Raw genomic sequence first — 12,756 nt, 5'->3', positions numbered from 1 at the left:
GAAGCATGTAAACCCATCGGGATGCCTTTGGTAACTGGACACAAGTTATCTACAAAGGATGAGAGACCTACTGTTGAGCAGAAGAAGTACAAATCTATGATTGTAGGATTACAATATCCGACTCACACAAGGCTAGATATAGCAAATATAGTTGGAATTTTTGTGAGATTCTAGTTTGATCCTAGAGAAGCACATTATGCAGTAGTAAAAAGGATATTTAGTTATCTAAAAGGAACTTTAGAATTTGAATTGTGGTATAATAGATCTAATAATTTTACTCTAAGTGCTTATACTAATGCAGATTGGGTAGGCAATATGGATGATAGAAAGAGCACTAGTGATGGAGCCTTCTTTCTTGGACGAAGATTTGTTTCTTGGTTAAGAAAGAAGTGGGATTGTACATATCAAAGTACAATAGAAGCAAAATATGTTCTAGTAGCAAATAATTGCAATCAAGTTGTTTGGATGAAGCAGATGCTGAAGGATATAAGGATAGAAATCAATAAACCTATTGTTATACATTATGACAACACAAGCATAGTAAATATGTCTAGAAATCCAGTGTTGCATTGAAAGGCTAAGCACATTTCTACCAAGTATCACATGTGAGAAAGAAAGTTGCAGATAAGGAAATCAGATTGGAGTATGTGAGAACAAAAGAGAAGATTGAAAATATATTCACTAAAAGTCTTCCCAAAGAGACTTTTGAGTATTTGTGAGGTATGTTTGGGGTTATGCCCCTTCCTACTTTAGAGTAGAAGATGCAAGAGTATATCAGTCTAGTACAACAGAGCACCATTCTTTTTTTGGACTAAATGTTGATGCTTCCTATATAGGGGAGTATCTATGATGGATAGAGTCATCTAGGACCCTTGTTGGATAATTTTGTGTACAGTGTCTTTTGACACTCAAGCTAGTAAGAATTAGTTGTTGTAGATTTTGATGCAAAGATGCTAGTTGTTGAAACCTTTGACATTGATGTCAATGGGAGAGAAGTATTGCATGAAAAACATCATGAAACATCATGGGGAAAGTATTGCATGAAAAACATTACTCTGAGGAAGATGTTCGTCATGAGTACATTATTTTGGTATAGAGCACATTGAGGTATATTAATGGGGGAGAACGATTGATGAAGAGGATTTGAAAAAATGATTAACAATCCTTTGATTGGTATTCTTGGAATGAGATGTATTTTCATCTATGTTTCCATCAATGGAAAAAGGGGATATTGTTAGAAGATTGTTGCAGGCATTAATGTTGATGATATTCCTATGGGGGATTATTGTAGATATATTATTATGATGATATGTTGCATTCATGACTGAGTTTTTCATTGATGTCAACATAGAAATTTTCTATGGTATATGATAGAAGAATAACATAAAGATGAAGTTGGTACGGACAACCAGTTGAGTGTTTGCACTATCTGAAGTTATGTGAGACATCTCTAAGTATCTAGTATATGCAACTAATGTCAAAAGATGAAATGACAAGTTTCAAAAATTTATGTAAGTTTTTGTGATGTATGTTTTGAGATAGAGTTTATAGAGGCATGTTCTAGTAAACTTGTTATATCTCTTAGAAGAATTGATATTATGTGAATTGAGGTTGAGGACATGAAGAAGACATGTTGGTGATGATGTGGCTAAGATTGCTCATCATAATATTGCATGTGTGGAAATGGAAACTTATTCACGCTACAAGATGGAAGATTAATGTTATCACTAAGTGTAACGTGTTATTAGTGTGGTCCTATAATAATTAATTGAGAAGGTCTACAAGCTAACTTAGGAATTTTTTTGTGGACTCCATATAAAGGAAAGACATTTTCCTTTATCATGGGTATTGATCAAAAGTAATTGTAAGCAGCAAAAAGTTTAGATTGTGAAGTTGAGTGGAGTAGTGTGGAAGTGAAGGAAACTTCATTGCTGAGGTTTAGCTGAGTGATTTGAGGTTTGGTATATGGATCCAAGTTCATGACCTAGTCAACAAGGTCTGGCAATGATTGGTTTGGTTGACAAAACAAAGGAAAGAAGGAGATAATAGTAAATTACATGTTTGAGCAGTGAGCTCATCTTGTAGTTGAAATTGCATGTTTGGGTAGTGGTCTCTTCTTGGATACATTATAATACAACTCCTAATATGGTTGGAATCTCCTAATAGGGATTCAAAGTCTCCTAATAGTGACTCATTGTACTAAGTGTTGTAACAGACTCCTAAAAGAGTTCATCCTTTAACAAGGAATATTTATATTAGTAAATCATCTTGTGGGCAACATTTCCATCAGAGTTTTCCCTCTGATCAAGGGTTTTGCTAGTCAACATATCTAGCGTAATTGTCTATGTGCGTTTTATTGTGGTTGTTATTTACTTTGGTTGAATGGTTAAGTTTATTTAAAGAAGATAAATTTTGTAATTTTTGGATAAATGATTCATCCCCCCCCCAAAGTTATCTCATTGGACTATTGTTTCTAATAGTCAAATAGTCAAAACCCACAAACTTACTAACAATTGCTTATGAATGAGATTTTGAATCAGAAAGTGGATAAGATAATAGACACTATAATCAATAGCTTTCAAAAGCTACACATATTGATAAAATGAGAAATCAAAGAAATAAGGTAACTTATTCAACTACCCATGTGTTTTTATATAAGGACCTCAATTCATCTGTTAAACTTTAGAATTGGTGCCACACGAGTGAAATTTAAGAAAATACATAAAGAGTAAATGGAAATTTGCAATGAACATTTAAAAGTCTTTTTATTATTCCATTGGATACAATGATAACTTCCCATAAACCCATTGTTTACTTTTCCATTTTCCTTTTAGTTTCAGAAAGTTGCCCCTTGGGTACCTTGTTGATAAAAATTTTCCAAGCACGATTCCAACAATATCTTCCTTCTGCAATAGTTCTTTTCAATCCAATACCATCCTAACATGTACTAGATTCAGCAAATCGGCCAAATTTTACATGTTGAGCTGATTTCTCTGCATAGTCAAAAAGTTGCCTTCATGGGTTGGAAACCCACCAAAGAGAAGGCAATTTCTATCTTTTTAGAATTGATTCTTTTTTTGGTCGAATCATTAATAACTATGTTTCTAATTGTAAAAGATGTTTATTTAAGGTGCATAGATCCACTTGGATGTCATGTAGTATCTTGTATTGCACTTTTATCCATTTTGTGAAAAATCATCTTCATAGGTTGGGAACCTGTCAAAGAGAAGGTCTACAAACTGATGTTTTCCAGCAAGTCCTAGTACTTAAATGATAGTGAATCTAGATTATGTTTAGGAGTTGATCTTGGATTCAAACATCAACTTTCCCAAGAATTTGAGCCCTTTGATTACCTTTATTCTAGGTATGTCTTCAACTTAGCTCCTATGGAAAGTCTTCTTCAGGGATTGAAAACCGACTATGGAGAAGGTAACATGGGATTTTCCACCAATGCTTATTTTATTAACCATTGATATATCGTGAGAAAGTGTTATAAGACTATGAATTTTAGAGAACTTCTAAAAGAATAGGAATGAAATAGTGAGTGTGCTCCTTCTATAATAAGTTAGAATTGATATCTACTGGATTGGGTACAAAACCTACCCGACAAATTACAAAACAAAAAAAAAAACTCGCTTGGCTATGTAGATAGAGAAGGTATATTGAGGAAAATCCAAGAAAGGCCACCTAGCCTTTACGAATCTAGACCTAGACTCAAATATTCATGGAATAAAACTAACTTCATTTAAAAACATAGAACAAGCTTTTGCCTATAGATTATAAAAAAAAAGTGAAGCAACAACTAGCTCTATCTAGGGACTTGGACATTCCATTTCCAAGCAAGGAATCCAAACTCTCTAGTTTTACAAAAGTGAAAAGTGGCTACACAACAAAACTAAAGCAAAAAACAAGGCAGCCTAACTAAGGGTAAAACAAAAATGATAACTAAATGTAACTATGGTACAATATAGGGGTTACCTATTTTTAATTTGAAATCTGATATAACTTCAAGTCCTAACCATTGTAGGTTAGAGGTAGTACTTAACCATTAGGATATGCCAATTTAAGTGAATTGTTTTCAAAATATTGATGGATGTTAAATGGTCCTTCCTAGAGTGTGTCAAACATCTCGTGTATTCCTTTAGATATCATTATTTTGTCCCACAATACTATAGTGTCTCCTACAATAATTTTTCTTGGTCTAGTCTTCTTGTCAAACAAGTTCTTTACACACATCTGATGTTGTGTAATATTATCTACAATTTTTTCTCTTTATTCCACAAGCTTGCTTAGATATATGATATTTTTCTCCAACCCATCCTTGTATATGTTATCTTCGATCACTATCCTTAATCTGCTAGTGGCCAATTCTAAGGTAGGAGAAAACTAGCTGCTACTTCATAGACTAGTTTGAAAGGGGAAATTTTGATCACCCTCTATGAGGTCACTCTATCTACCTAAAGTGTTCCATGAATCCTTGTGTGCCATGTCTTTTGATTATCTGATACGAAATTTCTAATGATGTTCACTAGGTTCTTGTTACTAGACTCAGCTTGACCATTCCCTTGTGGAAAGTAGGCAGATGAGTGACTGATTATTATGCCATACTCAAAGTAGAACTTAGTAGTTTCAACTAAAGAAAAATATGTTGCATTATCCATTACTAGTTTAATAGGCATGCCAAACCTAACTAGTATGTTCTCCTTTATGAATTTTCAAACTACTTCAGAATTGGTTTTCTTGGTTTCTTTTGCTTCTACCCACTTCGTAAAGTAATCTATCACAGTGATGATATAGATGTAAGAGCCACTAGATGTGGGATTTATAGGAAAAATGAAATTGAGGCCCAACTGTTGGAAAGGACCTTTGATTACTACAGGCCTGAGAGGTAATGCACCTAATTGAGGTCTACCTATTAACATTTTTCATTTTTTACATTTTGACACCCACTGGTAAGTGTCTCTAAACATTTCAAGCCAATAGTAACATTATAATAATATTTTTAATGTAGTAACCAAGGATGAAAAATGTCCACCACATGCTCCATCATGAAGTGCCTTTAACAATATATCTTGTTGTTATTTGTCTACACATCTAATAAAAGCCCCATCTATAGGTCTTTTGTATAATCTATCATCCTAAATCACATACTTGGCAACTTTCAATTTAAGATCTCTTCTTTGTTTCACCGCAATCCTTCAAGGCACTCACAATGTGTTAAGAGATATGTGATATTTTTGAACCAAGGATCTTGTAGACTCATGGCCAAACTATCTATTTTACCTCTGGTTCTTCACCATTTCCATTTCTTGTTATAGCTTTACATAATGCATTACCTCATACCATTTTTGTGGGTTTAATCTCAATGTCATACTCTTGTGTCTTAGCTGCCCACATTCCTCTATTATTACACCCCACATCTTGTTGATTCAACACACTCTTCACTACAATGTCAAGTACAAGAACCATAGGATGAGAGTGTAAGATATAAAATTAAAATTTTTTAAGGTTTTCACCATGGTGAAAGCATGCTTCTCAAACTCAGAATATTTCAGCTAAAGATTCTTTAGGAGTATTCTCATGAAGGCAATTGGGGCTTACAACCCTTCTTCACTATCCTATAATAGAATAGTTGATAAAGTGTGCTCAAAAGCATAACAATAGATCATAAATTCTTGTCTATAGCTTGGATGACATAAGACTGGAGCATTAGAAATGACAATCTTTATATTCTTGAAGGCTTATTTTCTTGTATCATTCCACTTGAATCTTGAATTCCTTTCATCATATCTAAAATCCATTTAGTAGTTTTAGAAAAATTAGGCACAAGCCTTCTGAGGAAGTTTTTCTTGATCAAAAAATGATTTAACTCCTCCCTTGTTTATAGGAAGACTTAGTCTTTGTGTAGTGCCTCTCCCATTTGACTTCTGTAAGTCATCTTGATGGATGCAACCTTGTTGATCTTTTGTTGTGACGGGATCATGATTGTGACCATGAGTGGTCTACACCATTGAGGTGTTTGGATTGATGTTTCTGTATCAGTTGCTTTGATTATGCTTTTGACTGATCTATGAGATTATGATGTGATTTATGGTTCACTAAGGTTTGTGCCAGTGGTTACTAGGATCGATGTGGTATCATGAGGTTGTTCCGTGATTACCTTGAGATGTGTGTAGAGATTGCACTATGTACTATTACCATGCTACATTGGACTAGGTTCCTGTAGCAATGGTTAGTCATGTTTATGACTATGGTTATTTATGTGTTTTAAATGCCTTTTTAATGCAGAGTAATCAATCATTATTAAATGCTTAAGTAATTAAAATGGATTGTTCATGTTGGATTCTTTGGTTTTGTGTTGCTGACATTTACCTTGTTATATTTCTGATTAGAGAGATATTTGTTACTCATGTTATGTTTACATTTGAGATGACCTGAGGGTCAAATGTTATACCTTGATTCCAATATCATAGATTTTAGACTACTATGTTGTTCAGTTGATCATATTGCATGACGATGCCATTTTGAGATGATAGTGTGTTTTATGATGATATCTAGTTATCTAGTATTTTGACATACCTATGATTATGTTATGTGATGGATTTAATGCTATGGTTATTTACTTCGTTCTTGCATTGTATGCATTATGCAAACGTGAGTGATGTAAATAGATTATTTTAATATAAATTAACAAATGGTTAAATTAGGTGGTTTAATGCATTTATTGCTTTGGCTATGTTATTATATGCAATTACACTTGATCATATTATTTAGTGTGCAGGATTTATATCCTTGGCAGTGGCACATGGAGTTAGTGATTCAACCTTTCATATTTTACTAATGTCATCCTGGTATGGTCGACGTATCCTTAATTAATGTTTAAATTAAACCTTTAGGTGATTATTAAATCCAAAGACATTTGCATTATGTGATTAGACCAGTAAGTGTGTCTGTGCATTTAGAGGTTTGCATTGTCGCAAAAGTTGTTAAGGAGATTTATGTGTTTTCGGGTTTTCAAGCTTTTTAATTGATTTATTTTAATTTCTGGCAGCTTTGCTATAGATGAATTCCTATTTATAAGAATAGCCTATTTTTGTTTGGGTCGATTCAAGGTTTAACTAGGTTGGCTAGTTATTAGCCCTAATCGATTATTCACTCAAAAAGTGAATAAATATCCAAAGAGGAATTTAATTCCTCACTTCTCACTTTTGAATTGGAAAGTTGGAGAGTAAAACCCAAACTCCTCTTCATGAGGATTTACTATTTTGTTCGTTGTGGGAGCTACAGGAATGGGATCATCACGAGGTTGAGCTCATTGGATCTAGCTTAGGGAAACCTTGGATTGCCACAATTTTTAGCCACTTCTACGGGCATTTTATTTTTTGGTTCAATTTTCCATTTTGCCCTTTTGGCTGTGAGGTAGGGCTTTCTCATTTTATTGTTTCGGCTCTGTTTCTGCTTCTATTTTTGGTAGCCATTTGTTTGGAGGCTAAGAACTAGTGTTCCCCTTTGTTTCTGTATGTTAGTTCTACTTGGTTGGGCGGGTATGAACATTTCCATGTTTTTTGGGATGAGGGTTTGGAGTTTTGCACCGTTATGCTGGCCGCTTTTTCATACAGTGTCTGATTCCATTTATTTTTTATTTTTTTTGGGTTTTTGAGCCCAAAGGTCAAATGGGTTTTAATTTTGATAGTTTTCCCAATTTTGGAATTTTTACCTTATTTTGCGTGCCACCCTATTTTCTCAGGTTTTCTTGGCACAATGTGAGTCGTGGACTTGGATGATCCATTTGGATATCAGTCAGACCACTTTTGCACTTTTATGTTGCATTGGGATGCATGTTACATCCATACTCCCGATGTTGTGTTCGGTTGACTGATTTTATACCTGGTGTTATTGTTTCTTTTAGACGTTTGCTTTTGTTTCATGAACACTAGGATTTGTGTAGAATCCTTACTCTCAGATTGAGGCTAGTTGAGTGAGTTCATGATGTTTGGTCTTGTTACATCATTGGGATTTGTTTAGAATCCAAACTCTCAGATTGAGGCTGGTTGAGTGTTTTCATGATGTATGGTTTTACTGGCTTTGAGATTCGTGTAGAATCCATCCTCTTGTGTTGCTTTTAGTTGGGTGTTTCCTTTGCATTATGTTCTTATTCCTATCCTTGTGTTTTGATCTTCGTTATGGTGGTGTGTCACACACGAGTATGTGCATGTACATTTATTGGGTGACTTGCAAGGCTCGATCTTTCATGGATTTTCCAGAAGTTATGATCATTGGGGTTGGGATGGGCACTTATTGTAGGACGACCATGGGTAGGGTAGGGTAGCATATCGAGGGGTCTTCTATCTTGCAACCTAGTGATCATTGTGCCCTGAGGGTTAGCAGAGGATATGAAGTTTTAAATAAGTGATAATTAAAGAAAATGTGTGATTGGTAATAAAATTTAAGATAATAAAATGTTGTGTTGAGCCATTCCATTGAGGGATGATGAATCCTCATGATCCAAGCTTAGGATTTTCGATGCCAAGTGACTCTCCATGATGTCAACCCCTACTTAGTAGCCTTTTGAGTGTCTGACTAGGACCTTTACTCCTTACATTGTCTTAGGTTCTTGGTTGTAGCCATCATACTGTCTGGCGTGAGTGTTAGCCATGGATGTTGTGCTTTATGTGTGTTTGTGGTTGAATCTTTATCTCTATCAGCATGATGGGTGTGGACCTACGGGTTCCACATGGTTGGGAGGTGTAGCTACCTTCACCATTGCTAGGGACGGTGTATAGAGATGGTCTTATCCTAGTGCAATCGTTACTGGATGTTTTCACTTGATCCTTTGGGTTCTGGAGTATGCTTTCTTGTGATTTATGCTTTCATTAGAATTCTTGGATATCATGTTTAGCATATGATTAGATGATGTGAATTATTGTAGTAGCATATTTGTTGCTTATTTATGTTTATCATGTGATAGGTGATGTTATCTACTGTAGGATTATCTGATGCTTTACTACTAGCATGTTAGATTTCCTTATGCTTTTGTTGGTAGCATGTTTAGTAGTGACGTCCCTATTACGACAGTATCGATGATCTAGTTGGTGGCTTGGGATGTTATGTGCGGGGGATGGCTAGGACCCACGAAGGTCTTATGATGCTATGGACGGTTGGGGGGAACTGCGCACTTATTTGGTTGTTTAGTTCTGAGATGTATTTCTGTATATTGCGATGTTTATTTCAGTATGTGCTTTGCTATTATGGTTTAGATGGATAGATGTTCCTCTTCTCTTGCTATTAGTGCACTCAAGTGTTCATTCCTCAATTTATGTGGATCCGATACTCCCCGGTGTGGAGGTTTCCTTGTTTTTAAGCTTTTCATTTGCATTTTATTATCGCGCTAAATTGTTTTCTCGTATGGAAAGGTAGTTCCTCATGCGAGAATGTATTTCCTCACACGAGAGAATAGACTTCCTCATGCGAGAATCTAAATCTTCACATGATGTGCAGGGAATCCTCGCGCGAGAGTGAAAGCCCTCGTGTGATGCTCAATAGTCCTCATGCAAAATTGCACACTTTCTCGCGAGCAGCAGTGAAAGATCTCGCGTGAAACTTGAGACCAGTTTTCTTTCTCACACAAGAAATAGGGGCTATCTAGGCTTGTTGAATATTAGTTTAGAAGTTGGTTTTGGACACCCTTTTGGTTTTTACACCTTCCTAGTTCAAAACAGATTTCCTAGGGGTTTAAAATATATCGTTTAAGTATAAGTTGACGTATATTTAATTCTTTAACTTATACTTAAGATATATTTTAATATATACGACAAATCTTTTGAGATAGGTTTCAGACCTCTCGAAGACAAGTTAAAGATTCTAGGAAATTCTAGGGCCTTAGAAATCCAGACTTAGCCAATTTTCAGGGCTTCAGGATTTCAGGCTTAGCTGAATTTTAGGATTCTACATTTTACCCTAGCTTGGTGTTTTGTTGATGAGTGGTCATTTCTTGAACCCTCATCTTGTTTGTGGTGGTTGTTGGCTGTTGTTCGCATGTGTCAGTTTGGTAGTGGTGTTCAGAGATTCGTTGATTGTCAGGATTGTGGTGAAGTCTTCTGTTGCGATCTTTGTGATCCCTGTATGATGTTGTCATGTGCATTCATACTTGGCAAAAAAAAATATCTTGGCTTGATTTGAATCCTTGTTTCCAAGGATCTCCGAGAAAGGCATTACACTTTGGATAGCATCAATTCATTTAGGGTCAATTCTAATAACATATTGCAATAATATATGACCCAGAAACTTTCCTTTTGTTACATAGAAGACAAATTTCTTATGATTTAGAGAAATTTCATGCTCTAGGAATCTTTGCAATACTTTCCTCAAATATTCTATGTGATTTTTACTCTTCTTCGAGAATAAAGTTAGGTCATCAAGGTACATGAAAATGAAGAAAAATATTTATTCATACACCTCTAAAAAATGGCACCAGCATTGATAAGGCCAAATGGCATTCTATGATATGCAAATGTACCCAAAGGAGTGGTAAAAGTCATCTTGTGTTAGTCTTTGTCATCTAGTTCTATCTAGTTGTACCTTGAGAAGCCATCAAGCATGGACATCATTTCAACTCCCACCACCATTTGTAATAGATGGTCTATATTTGAGAGAGTTTTGTTATCCATTAAAGATGCCTAGTTTCGGTTGCTAAAATCCATGCAAATCCTTATCTCTCCATTCTTCCTCTTGACTAACACTATGTTTTTTGTCCAACTAGAGTGATGAATAGGATAAATGATTCTTGCCTTAAGCATCTTTTCATCTTAAGAAATATGGCGTTAGCTACCTTTAGATTATAATTTCTCAACTTTTGTCAAAATGGAGTTGTATCAAGCTTCAAGGGAATCTGATGCTTCATTTTCCCACCTCTAAAACTTTTTAAATCCTCATAGCTCCATGTGAATATGTCTTCATATTCTACAAAAAAGTTTCTGGCTTCTTCATTTTCTTTATGAGTGTAACATTTTCTGATGTTGATCATTTTAGGACTTTGCATATTTCCAATGTTTATCCTTTTGAAAAATGCTAGTAGTGGGCCCTTTTTTCATCCTCATTTTCTTAATGTAAGTATCATGTCTATTCGATAAATTTTTCAATGATATGAAGTATGGAGGAATAATATTACCTTGTGGTTGAATAGTGTCAGTTCCATCCACCTTTTTCTTCTTGTGATGGTCTTCTTGAATGGGTTCATTAGAATGGTCTTCATGAACACTTTTGGCATTTTCCAAAAATAACTACAAACTTTTTTCATCTTCAAACACTTCCTAGGCTTCTACATTGTCAAGCATGGAAAGTCTATACACAATTTCTACTTGATACTTCTTATATTTGAATTCAGGGTGAAGAAGAAGTAAGGAAGCAAAAACTACAAGTGAATAAGCTTTAGAGTTCACCTCTCTTGGTACTGACTTAGTTTAGAATGTGTCTAGCCTTTCAATTCTTTCCCATACCCTATTTGCATAGTTTTTCAACTTGTGGTTTTTTAGAATGAGCTCCACATCACCTCAAGAATTTAGTATCTTTATCCCTTTTTCTTTTGTGTCTGTTATCCTGAGTAACAGGGCTTTGTATTCATTTCTATTGTTCATGTTTCTAAATTATAACTTGAATACCATGGGTTCAAGTTCTCCATCAAGTGATACAAACACTACCCTTGCACTAGAAATAGATGAGGAACAACTCCCACCAAATTTCAATGTCCATATCGATAATGTTTCTTCCTCTCCAAAAGTAGTTTGATTTCTCCATTCTTTAGCATCTAGACATCTTCAATGAACAACATGTAACTACCAAATTCTAATTCTTTGTAAAAGATGTGTGCTTTGGGATCATTCAACTTTAGAATTGTGAACTTGGCTTTCTCCTAAGGTTCCAATTTCACTTTCTTTCTTCCTATGGGTATCACCGCCTGAGACTAATATAATTTTATTTCTTTTCCTATGTCTTTGCAAAATCTTCTGCTCATAAGTAAACCATAGATGACCGGAATGTCTATGACTAGGATAGTTATTAGTAACTTCTTTTTTTGGTGAGAGGCCAAAACTACTTGAGTATCTTTGATTTTCCCAAGTAGTAGAACTTTTTTGGCATCCATGCAGTAACACCTACCATGAACTTTAGTAAGAGTAAGGCCTAGAGCCTTAGCTATGGAGTAGGGCATCATGTTGTTTGAAACACCTGAATCAATTATATAGTTTCTCAGTTTGCATCTACTTATGTATAATGACACATTCAATGGGTTGGGCTTCTGATTGGGAAAGGTTCCCAAAACTATGGATTCTTCTTGATCAAAAAAATTAGATGTTAAGGACTCACCTTCTTCTCTAGTTGTAACATTATGATCTAGGTTTATATCATCCCCTTTGCAATAATCTACCAATCTTTTTAATTCAGAGGGGTGGGATTTCAGTTAGTCTATAGGGGAAATTTGAATCTTGGACTCTTTATAGAATTAAATGAAATCAAAAGAGATCTTTTCCTTACCCGACGAATGAATCTTGGCTCCTTGATCAACATTACTAGCATTTGAAGGAGAAGTATCATTACCACCTAGAGGATGACCATAATTCTAATTCTTATTTTTTTGGCTTTTGGTCAATATCATACATAAGGTCCCATCAATAGTAGCATAGCATTCACCCTATCCTTCTTAGTCTAACTCATACTCTAAAAATAAATTTCTAGAGTCACAATTGAAGTACAAGTCTAATT

Source organism: Cupressus sempervirens, chromosome 4 (genome assembly GCF_028749045.1).
Source record: "Cupressus sempervirens isolate cs-2001-9-10 chromosome 4, ASM2874904v1, whole genome shotgun sequence".
Classification (NCBI taxonomy): Eukaryota; Viridiplantae; Streptophyta; class Pinopsida; order Cupressales; family Cupressaceae; genus Cupressus; species Cupressus sempervirens.
Note: the sequence above shows the minus strand (reverse complement) of the source record.